The sequence below is a fragment of the Rattus norvegicus genome, chromosome 11 (genome assembly GCF_036323735.1).
Source record: "Rattus norvegicus strain BN/NHsdMcwi chromosome 11, GRCr8, whole genome shotgun sequence".
Taxonomy (NCBI): domain Eukaryota; kingdom Metazoa; phylum Chordata; class Mammalia; order Rodentia; family Muridae; genus Rattus; species Rattus norvegicus.
In genome coordinates this window covers 99,275,525-99,293,756 of record NC_086029.1, presented here as the reverse complement: position 1 = coordinate 99,293,756, position 18,232 = coordinate 99,275,525, and positions in this window count along the sequence as shown.

The window sequence follows — 18,232 nt, the reverse complement described above, 5'->3', positions numbered from 1 at the left end:
CTCTATAAAGAATTCCAGAAGTTAATCAACACCCAATCATCTAATCAGTAAACAAGCAAAAGAAATGAACTTACATCTTTTAAAATAGTAATAAGTATTTGAAAGTATATTCAACACAGTAGTCACCAGAGAAACACAAACTGTGTCACATTTAAGTTTCATCTCACAAATCAGGATGGCTATCATTGAGAAAACAACAGACAACAAATGGCAGCAAGAATTTTGGAAAAGATAGATCCTTATGTATTCTTAGTGGGAATGGAAACTTGTAAGACCACAATGGTAATAATTACAGAATTTCCTTAGAAAACAAATATATAACTATCATGAAATCCAGCTATTCCATTCTTAGGCGCATACCCCAAAAACAGCTGAGTCAGCATTCTACAGAGATGCCTGTCTGTCCATCCATGTTGCTGCAGTAGTCACAACAGCCAAGACACAGCACCACCCAAGACACACATCACATGAATGGATAAAGAAACATCTGCTGTGCTGCACATACATAACAGTGTTTTACTTAGCTGTAAAGAATGAAATTATGTCATTTTCAGAAAAAGGGATTAAACTAGATATTATTGTGTTAATCAAATTTATCCAAACTCAAAGACACAATGTCACATTTTCTTTCATATGTGGAACAAAGATGTGTGTGTGTGTGTGTGTGTGTGTGTGTGTACACTCATATGCATATACATGTTGCATGAAAGTAAAAAAGAACTATAAAGGTGAAAGAAGAATGACAGGATAGGGAAAATATTTTTCTCTTTATATGAAAGACAGGTATAAACACATATGTATGTACATACATAGATATCGTGAAAGCAGAAGGGATATTATTCAGGAGAATAAGAGAATTAGTATCAGGGAGTGGTGGAATGACAGAAAAGGAGCAAATATGAACAAAATAGAATTTCATATATATATATATACATGTATATATATATTTGGAATAAAATCCATGCTAACTTAAAAATGATTTAAGAAAAAAGAAAAACAAATAATCAGTAATTTAATGAATGAAAATGAGTTTCACACAAAGTGAGGTAACCCAGACCCAGAAACACATGATAAGTGCCTGGCTCACCCATCATCAGGAAAGCTTCCTCCTGCAGCAGATGGGAACAAATACAGAGACTTACAGCAAGACAGTATGTAGAGAGTGAGAGACCTTAGAACACTCAGCAGTAAATGAGAAGTCTCCATCAAACCCTTCCCCCTTAGGGCTTGTAGACCACAGAAAAGGAGACAGAAAGAGGGGATGGAGGACACCAAGAAAACAAAACCTCTAAATCAACATGGTAGATTTGAAGGCATAGATACTGAGGTAGTATATACAGGGCCTGCACAGGTCTTCACTAGATGGGGCCCTAGAACAGAAGGAAATAGACACACACACACTGCCATCTCTAATCCAGAAGCAATCTCAAATTGATAACCACTTGCAAATGAAAATAGAGTTTCCTCCAACGAAGTCTCACTGGGGAAACAAACTGTTCTTAAGGGTAGGATGCCTGTCCAGCAGGGATAGCCAAAAGCAAAGCAAATGAACTCAATGGCATTTTAGGAAATTCCTTGTCTCACAACATCAGGTCAGGGCTTTTCCTTTTTGAATTTTTAAATTATTATTTTTTAATTATATTTTCTCTCCTTCTCCCTCCCCCTCTTCCTCTGCTCTCTCTCCCTCTTTCTCTTTCTCCCTCTCCTCATCTCCCTTTTCCTCTCCCTCTCCTCCCTTTCCCTCTTCCAGTCTCCTGCAGGTCCTTTGTGCGTAGCTTCCAGTTTAGTGTTTCTATGGGATTCTTGAATGTGCAAACAAGTGGGTGTCTCTGTTTCTTGGGCCTTTTCTTGAACTCTTTTCCTTCTGTTTGTTTGTCCAATTCTGATATGCTAGTTTTTGCTTTATCTTATTATATTTTCTTTTATTGCTATCTTTAGGAGGCTGTTGGTTTACTAATGAGAAACAAAGGACGTGGATGCAGATGGGTGATAAGGTGTGGTAGGGAGGAGCTGGAAAAAGTAGAGAGATAGAAAGCCATAATCAGCCTTGGCTTTCCCTAATGGACTATATGTAACCTGTTGGTTTTCATCAGTGTTTTATCACAGCAATAAAACCTAACTAGGACATATACACCTAGCTCTGGGTGGCTATGTGACCCTGAGGCACTGCTGGCTTTCTAAATGCATTGAGGAACCTGAGCACCTAATTTCTGTAATTCTGTGTTGTCTTCGTTTGCTTCAGTTTGTTAACTGGTGGGGTCCAAATACTAAACAGGACTCTTATCACCTCTGCCCATATTTCACCAGTCAGAGTGAAGTCCATGGTCATGGGGGAGAGAGACACTTTCCTGTCGGTATGAAACTATAATATAGGAAAGAGATAGCAAAAAAGAAAGAAGGCATGTGGGGAAGGGGGAGGGATTACTGACTGTTCATTTGGTACTGCTACCTAACAAACCATGTCAAACTTTTGTGATTTTGGAATGATGATGATTCTTCTCCCCCAAGGTCTCAAGACTCTATGCTTTCACCAGGAAGTTCTTCTAATAAAATAGGATAAAACAAAAAGAAATACATCATAATTAAACAAACAGAAAGAAAACAGCCCAAAAGAAGGCACAAGAAACAGAGACCCACTTGTTTGCACATTCAGGAATCCCAAAACACTAAGCTGGAAGCCATAATATATGCACAAGGGACCTGCATGAGAAAGGGAGAGGGACAGGGAGAAGGAGAGGGACAGGGAGAAGGAGGAAGAGAGAGGTAGGGGGGATACAATTAAAAATAAGATAAAATTAAAACATTAATTTAACTAGAAGCTCAGCTGGTACCATATGGACTTTTTCTCAGCATCCTTCCTGGAGATCAGCAGGAAGTCAATTGTTAATGATGCCACTGTTAGGCCCTATGTGGCCTTTTTCTCCAATGTGTTAGCCTGAACATTTCTCATAGCAGTGAGTTCCAATACAGACAGAACAGGCATATAGGACCCCCTAAGGACTTTTCTTAGAGTTGGCATATCCCCCTACATTATATTGGCCTACAGAAGACATTAGCCAAGACTGAAGAACTAAAGAAATACATCAGCTCCTTAAAAAGTACAAACACATCAAAAACAGCATTGACACTCTGGAAAAAAATCAGAGCTCTTTTTGTACTCCTTTCTTGGAGCAACTGTGGCAAGAGTGCTGACCATGGCATAGCGTATTCTGAGTAGAACTGATGGGCTAAAAGAAGACTGCATGAACTGGAGTTGTTGCTCAAATCACGGCTGGGTTAGCCACAGAGGGGTCTGCCTTTTATTTAGGCTGTGGATAACCATTCACAGGTAAAGGTGGAAGGTAAACCAAATGGAAACTGGGAATGTATGGCGACTGCCATGACAACAGATGCACTGGTTCCTTTCACCTATGCGTGATGTCACCGCTGGATTCGGAGGCAATCTGCAACCAACATTAAAGCTGGTTCCTGATACCAACATATCTCCCTTTTTCTTATCACAAGGAGAAGAAAAAAAGGGAAAGGGGAAGAAAATGATGAAAAGGGACTAGGGGTGTTGTACCTCTTAAACTGCTTCCTGCTGTCTAGGGGCCTTGTCAATTTCAGGGTTTAGCTGACTTTCACCATTGGGTTCACTCATATGCTGTGTTTATAAAAAGAGAGAGGTGATATGCTCTATGTATGGGTGAGGTATGGGGAAGGGGGGGTGCCTCTGCAGGCCCATGCTGAGGCATCCCTTCCCCACCACCACCCCGGGGGAGCAGACACACAATGGTATAGTATAGAATAGAATTTTTTCAGGACATTGGGAGGGGAGTCAAGATGATAGTAGAGGCAGAGAAAGGCAGAGAGAGAGAGAGAGAGAGAGAGAGAGAGAGAGACAGAGAGAGAGAGACAGAGAGAGACAGAGAGAGAGACAGAGAGAGAGACAGAGAGAGACAGAGACAGAGAGAGACAGAGACAGAGAGACAGAGAGAAAGAGACAGAGAGAAAGAGTCAGGGACAGAGAGTAGAGAAGTAGAAAGTAGAGGACAGCCATGAGCACATGTGTGGGGGGTAATGGGGAGAGAGGGGGTAAGGAAAGGCAAGAGAGCAAGGGGGCAAGCAGCCCATTTTAGAGTGTCAGGTATACCTGGCTGTTGCCAGGTAACTGTGGCACAGAGCTTAGACAGAATGCTAACACTGGGCAATAACATCATGTAGAAAGAAAACCTGAAATATTATTATTATGATGGGTTCTTTAACTGTACATGCCTAAACACAAATAACTTGTGATTAGCCTGATAAAGGAAGGGCAGGGAAGGATATAGCAAACAGAAATAGAACTATCCATAACAAGGATTATTCCTAAGTGGTATGGAGCAGGTGGACTGAACAGCACAAACTCTCCACATTCAGCAAAACTGAACTGTGCATTTCTTTTTTCTTTTCTTTTTTTTTTTATTAACTTGAGTATTTCTTATATTCATTTCAAGTGTTATTCCCTTTCCCTGTTTCCGGGCAAACATCCCCCTCCCCCCTCCCCTTCCTTATGGGTGTTCCCCTCCCCATCCTCCCCCCCTTGCCGCCCTCCCCCCAACAGTCTAGTTCACTGGGGGTTCAGTCTTAGCAGGACCCAGGGCTTACCCTTCCACTGGTGCTCTTACTAGGATATTCATTGCTACCTATGAGGTCAGAGTCCAGGGTCAGTCCATGTATAGTCTTTAGGTAGTGGCTTAGTCCCTGGAAGCTCTGGTTGCTTGGCATTGTTGTACATATGGGGTCTCGAGCCCCTTCAAGCTCTTCCAGTTCTTTCTCTGATTCCTTCAACGGGGGTCCTATTCTCAGTTCAGTGGTTTGCTGCTGGCATTCGCCTCTGTATTTGCTGTATTCTGGCTGTGTCTCTCAGGAGCGATCTACACCGGGCTCCTGTCGGTCTGCACTTCTTTGCTTCATCCATCTTGTCTAATTGGGTGGCTGTATATGTATGGGCCACATGTGGGGCAGGCTCTGAATGGGTGTTCCTTCAGTCTCTGTTTTAATCTTTGCCTGAACTGAGCATTTCTGCATGAACACCAGGAACTTCTGTTTATGGTCTCTGCTTGGTAGGCATCAAGCAATTTGTCAGTAACCATGTACCAGGCATTTATGGAGGTCCTGGAATATGTGTTCCTACAGAAAATACTGTGCCTGGCCAGGACACCACATTCTGTGCCTGGCGTTGCTGCTGCCCTGTCACGGGTCTTAAAGAAAAAAATAGTGAACAAAGGAGGAAGACATAGGAACAGTGCTGCAGCTGGAATAAGTTTCTCCCAAAGACCAGTGTGTTTGAGAGTTGTTTCATCCAGAGGTGAAGCAGCCATTCTCAGCCTATGGGTTTTGACCATTTAAAAGAACCCTTTTACGGGGGTCACCTAAGACCATCTGCATATCGATAGACTACCTTGACACCTCTCCTTTCTTCCATTGCCTTCACTGGCAATAAAGAGTCAACCTTTGGGTTTTCTTCCTAGTCAATTTCCACTTTGTCCTTAGAACAACATCACCATCAGAGAGTCTTCTCTGTGTTTTGAGACTGTATGCTATGAATCAGTCATGTTATATATGATTAAGAGCCTAAAAAGTTTTTCTATCTCCCTCTCCATCTCTTAAGTTGTCAAACCAATGTTGGAGTTGAATACTCATGCTGTTGGGCTAGTCTTTACCCTTCCCCAAAGAATCCCAAACCACTGCTTTCTGTAGCTAAAAATTTGAAAGAAGAACCAATAAGAGGGATATGGTAATCCTTCTGGAAACATTGTCCCTGTTCCAAACACTTCTTCTTTTGCTGCTCCCAGTAGTAATAGTAACACTGTTTGTTACTCTTGAAAGCAGCCCAAACTACACAAAGCAAAAATTTAGTAAGTACATCTTAGAGAGGCTATAAAAGAATCAAGTGACGTTCCCCAGGCATTGTCAATACCTGTGTTTAATGAAATAGGAGGAAGAATCTGTTCCCCTGGCCAGAGCCCCATTTAGATCTCTCATTTGTAGCTATGGAACAGTGGGTCTTTGGGAGAACAATCATAATCATACAGGTCTAGAGTACCTCCGAGTGTGGCTGAAGCAGAGGATGTAAGGAGGCCTACAACAAAGGGCTTGATCCTGCAGTTGTATTAAAAATGTATATTCACATAATCCCAGCATTCAGGAGATGGAGGCAGGAGGATTAAGGAGTTCAAGGACATCATCAAATTTAAATCAAGTTCAAGGCCATCCTAGCCCACATAAAACTCTGTCTCAACAAAATCTTCCTCTCAAGTCTGGCATAGAACAGAGTGCCTGTTGTTCCACTACTCCAAACACAAAATAGAGCACCTATGTCCAAGATACTCAGGAACAGAATTATGAAGAAGGCCATATCCAACAGTCTGAGACCAGCTTGGCAGTATAGTAGTGTCCTATGTGCAACAAAATGCCTCAGAAATACCATGCAAAATGCAAAGCAGGAAACTGGCCAACCTGGACAATATAGTGGGACTCTGTCTCTAAAGCAATCAATCAATATATTATCATTCAGGAATCAGTAAGCCTGCACAAAACATCTATCTATACAAAAACACATTATGTAGTTGGAAATAATTTTGATTCTTCTTCCCTCCATGATCTCCAAAGAGGCAAGATCACGACAGGAATAAATTGCTTTCTGATGGGAGCTTGGCTAAAAAAATGTTTGAATATTTATCTACACCACACACCTGAGTATTGCCAGAAAAAAGAATGCTTCAAAGTTACTCCTCTCTCTGTAGGTTCATTCCTTATGAGAGGAAAACTAAAAGCTGTTATTCTTTCATTCATCAAATAGTTTAATACTATCAAAATTCCAGATGAGAAAGAAGCAGAGACATTCGATTTTTAAAGCCTTTCTTAGGCCAAACATCTAGGTAAAATGCCATTCTATGAATATGCTGTAGAGGAATAAATTCTAAGAAGCAAATATGAAAAGGTAATTATCTAGACTATATTTAGATACTGTTAATAAAGGGATAGATATCTTACCCACTAAACTAAAGCAAAGCCAAAAGTTAACAAATGGACCGAGAAAAAAGAAAGGGGGGATTGCTTGTAGGTCTACCCAGAGAAGGAGTTCTGGAAATCACTAGACAACCCATAGAAAGACTGTGAAAATGAAAATGAATATTTTTCCTTAGGAGAAGGTCATGATGCTCTTATAAATGAGGAATAGAATTTTACAGCATCATTTAGATAGATTCTGTTTGAAGGAGGTCTAAGAAAAGCTAGATGACCAACTAACTGCAAATCCTGACTCTCTGAGACTTGTGAGTGCTTCTGTTTCTCTCAGAGAGAGCAGAGCTCCCTCTTCCTAATCCAAAGGAGTCATGGAAGCTAAAATGGATGCAATGGTGACCCATGATATTGCAAAGAGTCCAGTGAGGAACACTCCTTAGTTCACCTTTTCCTTATCTAGAGTTCCTAGAAATCATAATTAAAGAAATTCAGTTTGGGGCTATTTCCTCCTCCACCCCCTTCTCCTCCTCCTCCTCTTCCTCCCCCTCCTCTTCCTTTTCTCCTTTTCCTTCTCCTTTTTCATGAGAAGAAGGAGAGAAAAGATATAGGAGGAGGAAGGGGAAGAAGAGGAAGAGGAGGAGGAAGGGGAAGAAGAGGAAGAGGAGGAGGAAGAGCTCTTCCAAAGCCCAGAAAGAATCTGCTACCCAGTTTCATTGCTATTTACTGTTTTTCTGAAAATAGAAAAATCTAAGGTAGTACTTTTGAGACAAAAAGGAACGAAATAACTTTTTAACTTTTTTATTCTAAAGATTACATTTATAATGTGTTGTTGGGTTGCTTTTAGAAAACCTAGGTGAAGTTTGACAAATTAAATGAGTCTTGGTGTAATTAAATTTATAAGCACAGAGGAAAATGTTAAGCTTTATTAACTGGGGAAAGAATGTGGCTCCTTAGTTGAACAGGCAGCTTACAAAGACAAAGGAGATAAGTTTATGGGAGTTAAATAAACATAATATTTTATATTATAGACCCAGTGAATCTATTTGCAATGAGTCTAAGAGTTGAAATTGGCTTACAGGACTTTAGTCTCTCCCGGGATGCATGAGCAGACACAAGGGCATACATGTGGCTCCTGGTTCTTTTTCCACTTCAGCACATGTTGCAAGCTCTGCAGCCCCAGACATTCCTGGATTCAGTAACCAGCCTGTGTAGAGCAGGAAGTTGTGAAGAATGTTCTTAAGCAGAAAAAATGCATGGGAAGTCAGTACCCAGAAGAGGTGGGAAAAGGACCCAGCCATGAAATATAACCCACAGGAAGACAAGATTTGTAGACTGGTTGATGTGGCCACTCTTACTGGGTTACTTTTTGGAGATGTATGCATTTCCTGTGGCTGGTATTTTTCCTGAGCACCCCAAAGCCAAGGTTTACACAAACTAAACTTCCTTCTTTAAGTACCATTTAGCTAACCAGGAACATATTAATTAGTGCCAATTATTAGCATGCCAGTAACTCCTACAGATTAATATTTTAGATTAGAAGCCTATCTGAGCATGAAAATGTGAAGTTGGAATTAGAGACAGAGAGAACAAAGGATGCTTCTCAAGTAAAGAGGAAAAAACTCATGTATCTTCCTGAAAATCAGGCCTCTAGAGGCCAGAATCAGGTCCATACATTCCCATACACTCTTGGCATGGCACAGATTTTCATATGTGGCTCTGAAAGTACACAAAATCCCTCCCCTCTGATTCAAAGTACCTTAGTTCCATAGCGAAAACATGAATGATTAAGCTCCTCTTGTGAAAATGAGGTTTTCTGAAGTGAATTTCAAGGAGGAACCTGAGCTGGAAGCATGCTGTGCCCTTTCCAGGAGCAAAAAGCCTTCATTCCTGCAGAGCATCACACCCTCACTGCTCATAGTGAAGCTACACTTTCAGCTTTCTTGCCTTTATTCTGTTTGGTTCCTTGAGCATCTCCAGAAACAGAATGGTCACCCTGTAAGGCTGAGGGTATGGTATTAATTATCCAACTGCTGCTATCCAACTATTTTAAACAAACAACCGCCCCAACTACCCCCACTCCCTAAGGCCATGTCCTCACATCCAAGCAAGCTGGCCACTAGGCTTCCCATTGGGTTCCCACAAGTCCCACTGGGATCCACAGTTTCCTGGACAATTCTAGTATTCCAGCTCTGGCTGACTTCTGCTTGTTATCTAGGCAGTTGTGTTTAACCCACCCCTTAGCGTCCCTGAAATCCCTAAGCCTTGCTCCCCAAGCCTTATACTCCTACCTTTGTTGTTTCCATTCCCTGATCCTTCCTCAAAAGACTTCAGCTATTTTCCCTGCACTCTCCTTAAACTGAGTACCAGAGCCCTGCCAGGTTTGCTAAATCTAGTGTTCACTTTAGACTTTAGCCCCACATGGGTTTGCCTCTACCCCCAACCTCAGGCTCTCCCCTCCCCCTACCCCCAGGCTCCTGCCTTCCCCCATCCTCCCTCCCAACAGTGCTCCCAGCCTGCCTATCATCTTGCTCTAATTGTTTCCAGATTCGTGTGGGAGGTCAGGGCCCAGGAGTGCTGCTTCATGCCAAGTTTATAAACAGAGCAGTGTTTCCAGATGGCCGCTGGCTCCAGCCTGGCGAGCAGGTTGATTGGGACCAGAATAACAACAGGTGGAGCACAGACAATGAGTTCCTTGACACATATTTACTCCCTCAGCGTTTACTTTCCTTGCAGCCTCCACTCCATCTGCTGTAGCCACCGAAGTGGACTTCCACAGCGTCAAGTCTGGTGGAGGCAGTGGAATGCAAAGGAAAAAAAGTCATTTCCCTGGAGAGAGCATAAGCTGGGGGAGGGGCCTACGCCCCTAGAGGGCCCAGCTGTCAGTGAACTGGGGACAAGGAGGTGTCCTTCCTTCAAAACGGATTATGGGAACTGTCTTAGGATTTTTTGAAAGGGAGTGACCTATAGGCCCAAACCCATGTTATACTAATGCCTGGAATGAAGGAAACAGGCTTGCCTTGCTGTTTGGTCTGCTAATGGCCAAGGGACTACATGCAGCCCTGGGCTCAAACTACAGGAGGCCCCTGTGAGCCCATAAAGAAAACAATGGAGGCACCAGAGGCCTCCAAAGAAACAAGGGGCCCGGCCCCATAGCACCATTTGTCCCCAAAGTCCTAGAACCTAGGTCTAAGTCCAGATAGAAGAGCCTGTCCTGGTTGAGTTGGAGTTGAAATCATGAGGTAGCCAGGACAGGGGGTACCCAGGGGGAAGGCTAGTGAAGGCTGGAAAGCTGAGAGTTTAGGTTTACAGTCCCTTCAGAGAGAGAGAGGTGGGTGGAGGGGAAGAGGGAGAGAGGGAGAGAGGGAGAGAGGGAGAGAGGGAGAGAGGGAGAGAGGGAGAGAGGGAGAGAGGGAGAGAGAGAGAGAGAGAGAGAGAGAGAGAGAATGAGAGAGGGAGAGAGGGAGAGAGGGAGAGACGAGAAGAGAAGAGAAGAGAAGAGAAGAGGGAGAGGGAGAGAGGGAGGGGGAGGGGGAGGGAGAGAAGGAGAGAAGGAGAGGGAGGGAGAGAGACCAGCAAAAACCAGTGTCCCTGAAAGTAAAGAACATAAATATCAGAAGTTTTAAGGGTCTACAAGTTAAATTATCTCTGTCTTTTGAATCTGGGTTTCTGCTTTTAAAATGTAACCTGATACTAGGGGCTTTGAAGCTTGGGATCCACAATCAGGCTGTGCAATTTATCTGAACTGACAGAGCAGGGCCTTGGAGGCCCTGCTCATCCGCCCCACAAGCCCACTTACTAGACTCCATAGCACTGCTGCACTTTAAAGCATCTCCAAATGCCAGTTGTATAAAATAAGGCCATACTTGGTATTTCTCTTAGTCAGTGCAGAATCCTTACACAGGATATTAATCCATATTTCTTTAATTACTTCACTACATTTTTTACAAAACACTTATTGAGGTTTTTTTCTCTGAAAAGCTCCAAGTATTATATAAGGAATTCTTAAGAAAAATAAACATGTCTTAGAGTAAAGAGCAAGAAAAACGAGTTAGAGGGAATACATTCACAACAGGGGACATAAATGGAGCTCCTGGAGAGGGAGAAAGGGCAGAAAAGTTAAGACCGATACAGGAATCAGCTCACATTCCAGCCCTATAAAATCACTGGGCAAAGGCTGAGGCAGATCCTCTACAAGAATGGTTTATCCTGCAGAAGCATCTGTGAAAGAATCTGAAAACTTGGCGCCCTGTCATTCCAATGACAGGTGCCCTGTGCAAATACTGTAGTGCTCATCAAACTCAGAAATAAACAGAAAGAGCCTTATTTTTCATGAAGACTGGTATAATGAATACTGGTATAAAATTACCATGCTTTTTGGGAACAATGTCTGCCCCCCAAAATGAAATGACAGCAACTAAAGAAAATTCCTCAGACACCATCCAGGCTCAGTGAGTGCCTAGCAGTGCTGCCCTGATTTAGCAGCTGAAATCATCAGTGCAGTAGGTAAGTTTTTCCCTCTTGTACTCTGTGACTGAACATGAACAGGCACTGCCAACCACAAAGCAAGAGGTACACTGGACGGCCACTGAAGATGCAAGTCAAACACATAGTCCTTCCCTACTAATTGCAAAATGATCAGTACAGAGGAGAATTATTATTTGGTCCATATACATAATGAAATATGTTTTTAAAAAACATTGAAATAAGTGAACTTAATGATAATGGATAAAGTGGGAATATTGTCAATGGTACAGCCTTTTCTGATTTCATTGATAAGTGGGAAGTTTCTGATTTGGAGTAGGTATTGGGTTTTGTAGATGGCTGGATTCAGTTATCAGTTGTTCCAATCCATGTGACACCTAAAATGTAAGACCTCTCAAGTTTTTACAATAACATTGAGAAAGCAGGCCTTTTTTTTTTAACCAGAGAACTTTCTCAAGATATAGTTTTTTGTACCTTTCTTCATTAGAGCAAGGTATCTTAGCTAACATAATGTATTCACTCTTATTTTTATACAGTAATGGAATCCTTGGGCCAAATAATGTAGCCATGAAGTCAGGATGCTGAAGGCTCTAAGTTACTGCTGTGCAGCATATAGAGAACGCTGAAACGCTTCTGGAAACAAAGCTCACTGCCCTCAAGTCCACTGGCCAAGCCAGCCTTTCTGTAATGCTTAAAACACTTCTAACCAGAATTAAAGGATTTCTTCCAACCCTTTTAAACTTGGCAAGCAACTGAAGAAAGTGGTGTGGAGAAGGTGAGAAATGATATTTTCAAATCCTACAAGAGCCAAGTAAGCAGTCCATGGTGACTTAACCAAAATTCCCTTACAAAGGATTACTTGTAAGTGCCAAGTTCAGGCTTTAAGAATGTGAAGTCAAAGATTTCAAAGTGTAGATGATAAGTATTTCCTTTCTACTACGTTTTTCTACTAAACATTAGCTCCTCCAGGCCACCCCTCCTGTCTGCTTTGCCAAAAGTTGATCTCATTCATGAAATCTTCTCCCAGACAAGGAATTGCTGTACATGGCTGATAGCATCTCATGGAGAATGGGGACCATGGGGCTGCACAGACTCTTCTGAACCTTCCCCCAAGCACATGGTAACTCAAGGCAGAAAGCCTGCTTGCTATATCATAAACTCTCTTCTAGTTCTGGGCATAGACTACAGAAGGACACAAGTGACAGATGTCTCTAAAGTAGCTCTAATCTCATTAGGAACCCCAGTTTGTGCCAGTTGGCATGCTTCATGGAAAGAATCAACAATTATGAACCTCATGCTGTGCCTAAGAAAATAGCAAAGCCAATCGAACTGATACTCCCTATTCAGTCACACTACCAGGAATATATATCCATTTAATAAATTTGACCTGGCCATACAAGGTCACTGACTTACATACTTCCTCTTTGTAAGCTGCTGTTTCTCCCATGGAATTTTAAGTCTTTCTTTATTCTGATCTACAAGTATGCTTTACTAGATGCTTAGATAAATCTACACCATATTCCTACACCTCAGGTAAGACTGAAGAACCACCCATTCTTTAGTTTTTGGCCAAGAGGATGATTTCTTTCAGGGCTTTCAATCAAAAATTTTCTGACAATGACCCAAGGTACTCCCAGAGGGATCCAAATTGATCTAAAGAAATGTCAGGACTAGCCAAGAAGTCTGAGTTCTTCTAAGGTAAGTGTCTATCCTACCTGCAATGCTCTTCAGCTATAATGATATGTGAACACCTGAGAAAATGTCTCTGACATATGCACTCTTAGAGAAGCCAGACTGTTTTCAACCATGCATCTAATGTATGCTATGTTCACAAGTTTGTGTAAACTTTGTAGGATGCCAGTGCATTAAGGAATAGTGCAGGATCCCAAATGGTTCAACTTTTTGCTAAAGATTTGGCCAAACACCAAGTCTAAGGTACTGGAGGCTGAAGGCATCTTCACTGTATGCGCAAAGCAAACAGTCCTTTTACTCCAAAGGCCTCTGGCAAAGGCTGACAGGATCACCAGTAAAGCTGTAGGCTGTTTACTTTGTTTTTACTTTGCCTATGACAATGAGAGCTGTGGTAATTTAACCCAAGTAGGAAGAATGCATTCATAGTTGTAACAAATTGATCTGGGGCTGGGGAGTTGGTGTAGTCACTAAACTGCTCACTTTGCAAGCAAGCATTCAAACATACATTCAATCACCAGAACCCACATTTTAAAAAATGTGGTTATAATGACATGCACTTGGAATACCAGCAGTGGGGAAGTAGAAACATAAAGATTTGTGTGGCCTAGCTCGCTTGCCGAGTTCCAGATCAGAAAGAAACTGATTTCACAAAAAGCCAAAAAGCAATAATAATAATAATAATAATAATAATAATAATAATAATAATAATAAAAGAAAAGAAAAAGAAAAAGAGAAGGAAAAAGAGAAAACCTTAATAGGCTATCTGAAGCTATTCTCTAAGGTCCACATACATGTACTTACTCATGTTAAAGTGTATCCATCTTCGTGTACATCCACATGTGCGCACACACAGAGTTTAAAAAACCCTGAACAAAAGATTCCATCAAACACCATTTTGATTTTCTTTTTGGAGTTATTTTCATTGTTTGTGGGGTTTTGCTTGTTTGTTTGTTTGTTTGTTTGATTGGTTGGTTTGGGTTGGTTTGGTTTGGTTTAAGATGAGGTTTCACTAGCTTTGGCTAATCTGGAACTCAGTACATCAACCAGGCTGACCTCAAACTCAACTGCCTCTGCCTCCCACATACTGGGATTAAAGATGTGCTTCTTTTTTATTTTATTTTTTTAAAGATAGTCTGGCTATGTAATCCGGGATGCCTTGATCACATGATTCATTTGCTTCTGCCTTCTGTATAGCAGGATTCCAAGCATATGCTGCCACACTAAACTGCCATTTTCTTTTACTGTTAAGTCACTTGACAAACAAAAGCCAAGCTCCTGAATGTGAAGTGAAGGTTCTGATCTATACACTTGCAGACCAGCATGTGTGCAGAAGTGACCAGATAGATCATATTTCCTTATTATAGGGTCTATGCAGGAATGAATTAAAATACAAAACAACAACATTAATAACAAAGTCAAACAAGTTCTCTCATAAATCAGAATTATCTTACCCTAAAATGTTTACATGGGCTCATTCAAGTTATTACTTATAAGAAAACATGATTCTTTCTTGTTTGTTTTCGTTTTCTTTTCAGCTAACACTGAGGAATTCTATAGCTTTCTATGTTTTTCAAGAGGGAAACATTTTGGTTAGATAGATATAAACCTTACCCACAGAGCTCTTGTTCTGTCATGTAGAGTACAGGGACCCACTAACATTCCTTTCCTTGGGAGTCCCAACCACTCCATGACTCCAGACACATTCAGGTCAGACTCAGAGGTTAGTAAAGCTGAAAAAGAAAAAAAAAACCTATAAGCTGTCTTTCTTCTGGAATCCTGGAGCTTTTCAAATCTGAAATGCATGACATCCTTCTGGAATATCAGTCTTCTATGAGACAAACAAGAAAGTTTTAAATCATTAAAATCTATTTTAACACTGGGAGAAATTTACACTACAGTGGAACACAGTTGTCTATTTGGAAAGGACTGAAAGCTACTCATATCCCTTTGCTTCAGATAAAAATCCTTAAACATCCAAAAGGCTTAGGGACACAGTGCTTAGGAATAGCAACTTATTTGCAATAAAAATGATATTTGGCTAAGGACCAACTAAAAGTTATATAACCTGAACTAAGCATGTTAATTGAAAAGGATCTGCTTCCCCAAACTCAATGTCCTTCAAGAGATATCCTAACAGCAATTTTGGTAATATTGTTCAGGAGGGGTCAGAGGACAAAAAAGATGAGAGGAGAAATAAGGCAATGCTTTGTAAGCTTTAAGAAAGATTATCCTGAATCAGACTTTAAAAGATGAGTCATTTAAAAATGTTAAATATCCCAGACCTGCCTAATACTTCCCCTATCCACCAGGAACTCAGACATGCCATCATGTGAGCCAGAAGAACGACTCAGTAATGAAGACAGGTTTGACACCTACTCCTGATGGGAGAAAGTTTAAGATGTTGAGTAACTTCTGCCCAGCAAGACTGGTACACATAGGGAATCTACTTGGCACAAATAACATATCTAACCCTAAGGCATCAGATCATGAGCTGAATAAAAAAGAGAACTTAGAGAATCAGCCTGGTAGAAGACTGGTGTGTAATGTGTGTGCTCAACTTCTACCTGGCCTTAGGTGTAATGGATGACGGCAGTTCAAAGCAGCACACATTTCTGGGAACGAAGAAGACATGGATCAGAGGAGCCCTTGAAAGCTGCTGTCTAAAGAGGATGAGAAACGAGATCCAGACATCCCATTTCCGTTCTGACTTGGGTCAGACTCAAGTTAACATTACATTTTCAGGGGGCCCATTTCATAGTTCTCCATTTGCCCTCGGTGACTTGGGCTATGCCTCAAAGTTGGCTGCCCAACAGCTATGGTCACGTGTATCAAGCTGACAGTAAACACTAAAACAAAGTAGGAATGGATGATAAGCACAAATCTGAAATCTGATTTAACAGAAGCCTTTGACTTAATAGAGTTCCTTAACCCTCTAATGTAAGATGATATCATGTCAGAGAGACTAATTTTGAAGATTTGCATAAAGCTTCTTCAGGCTGATACCCATCCCTACCCCAGTTACTGCTGGCATCCATGGCCCACGATCTACCTTTTAGTGAATGCCCAGTGATTAAAAAAAATAATCAAAAAGATACCTGTTAAGGCCTAAAACAAAATAGTTGTTTTAATTGATGGTTAACAAAATGAAATGTTTTGAAATTTATAAATATTAATTCAAAAGGATATTAAAATTATGATGTAACACATAATCATTAATCAATAACTGTTTCAAGCCTCATGTTCTACATTTTTTTAATATCTGGCATTTGAAAAATGGCTGGTAAAGCCTCCCAGACATCACCAGCAAAACCCATATATACAGTGAAGCTGAGATGATTGCTTGGAGTAAATTTTGGCAGAGGAAAGAAGGTCAAGACTGAATATATTGGAAATTGTAAGTCAGAATTTCAAGTGGGACTTTCATGGTAGGAGTTGATTAGAATTGGGTATTGATCCCAATACCTTACTTTAGATTTGAGGAAACAGACAGGCCATGCTTTGAGATAAAAGGTTCTTTGAGTCTCAGGGTAATAGTTGCTTAGCTGTATACTTTGGCCAGCTGACGGTAACTTATAATGACATAAATTAATATTAAGGAGGCACCAAAGATATAAAACTAATATAAAGGAAGGAGACTTATAAATAAATAATTGGGCTGGAGAGATGGCTCAGCAATTAAGAGTACTAACTGCTCTTCTAGAGGTCCTGAGTTCAATTCCCAGCAACCACATGGTGGCTCACAACCATCTGTAATGGGATCTGATGCCCTCTTCTGGAGTGTCTGAAGACAGCAATACTGTACTCACACAAAAAATAAATAAATTTTTAAAATAAATAAATAAATAAGTAGATGAATCAATAGACAGGCAGGCAGGCAGGCAGGCAGATAGTTGGGATCTGAGGACAACTCCAGTGTTAAGTGTTAAATACCATGAGAATCTGAGTTCAAATCCCCAGAACCCATGTAAAAAATCAAGTGCAACAATGTATACTTGTAATTCTAGCCTTGGAAGAGCAAAGACAGGAGAGTTCTCTAAAATATAGTTGGCCAGCCATGCTAGCTGAATTGATGAGCTCAAGGCTTAGTGAGAGACCCTTTGTCAAAAAATAAGGTGAAGAGGGATTAAGGAAGACACTTGATGTCAACCTCTGGTCTCCACCTGCATGTGCGCAAGCATGCACGTGCACGTACACACACACACACACACACACACACACACACACACACACAAATACTCAGAGAGAGACAGACAGACAGAGAAACAGAGACAGAAAGAAAGTTAAAACTAAGTGTGCTGGTTGGTTTTTATCAACTTGACATAAACTTAGACATATTTTTGAAAGAAGAAATATCAATTGAGGAATTGCCTCTATCAAGTTGGTTTGTACTCAAGTTTATGGGGGCAAGATGCAAGATTAATAATAGATGTGGAAGGGTTCATCCCACTGTGGGTAGTGCCATCCCTGAGCAGTTAGTACTAAGTCTATAAGAAAGCAAACTGAGCAAGCCAAACTGAGTGAGTCAGTAAGTAGCATTCCTTTATGGTTTCTACGTCAGTTTCTGCCTCCAGATTCCTGCCTTGAAACTGCACTGACTTTCTTCAATGGGCTGAGATCAAGAATATGTAAGCCAAATAAATCTTTTTCTTCCCAAGTTACTTTTGGTCATGTTCTTTATTGTGGCAATAGAAATCAAACTAAAACAGTAAGTAAATTGTTGAAGGTAGTTTAAGCCAACAAGAAGAAAGAAAGCAGTTAGAATAGAGATACCATATGAGTTCATATTTAACTCTAAGAGACTCACGAGAAGTTAAGTGTTTCCCAAGATTGACAGCTTCTCTTCAAGAGAGCTTCTAAGAACTCATGGGAAGCCTCATTAAAAAAATAGCATTTGAAGATAAAGAGCTTATAATGGTCACAATTATCTTGTTTCTGATTCTTTCCAAAGTAAAAGATTTGATGAGATTTCATGATAATAATGCAAGTAACAAAGAAATATGGATGTTTCCATGAGATGCAAAACTTAACAAAGATATCTTGTTTCAGATCAGTATTTGAAGAGAGTTTTTAA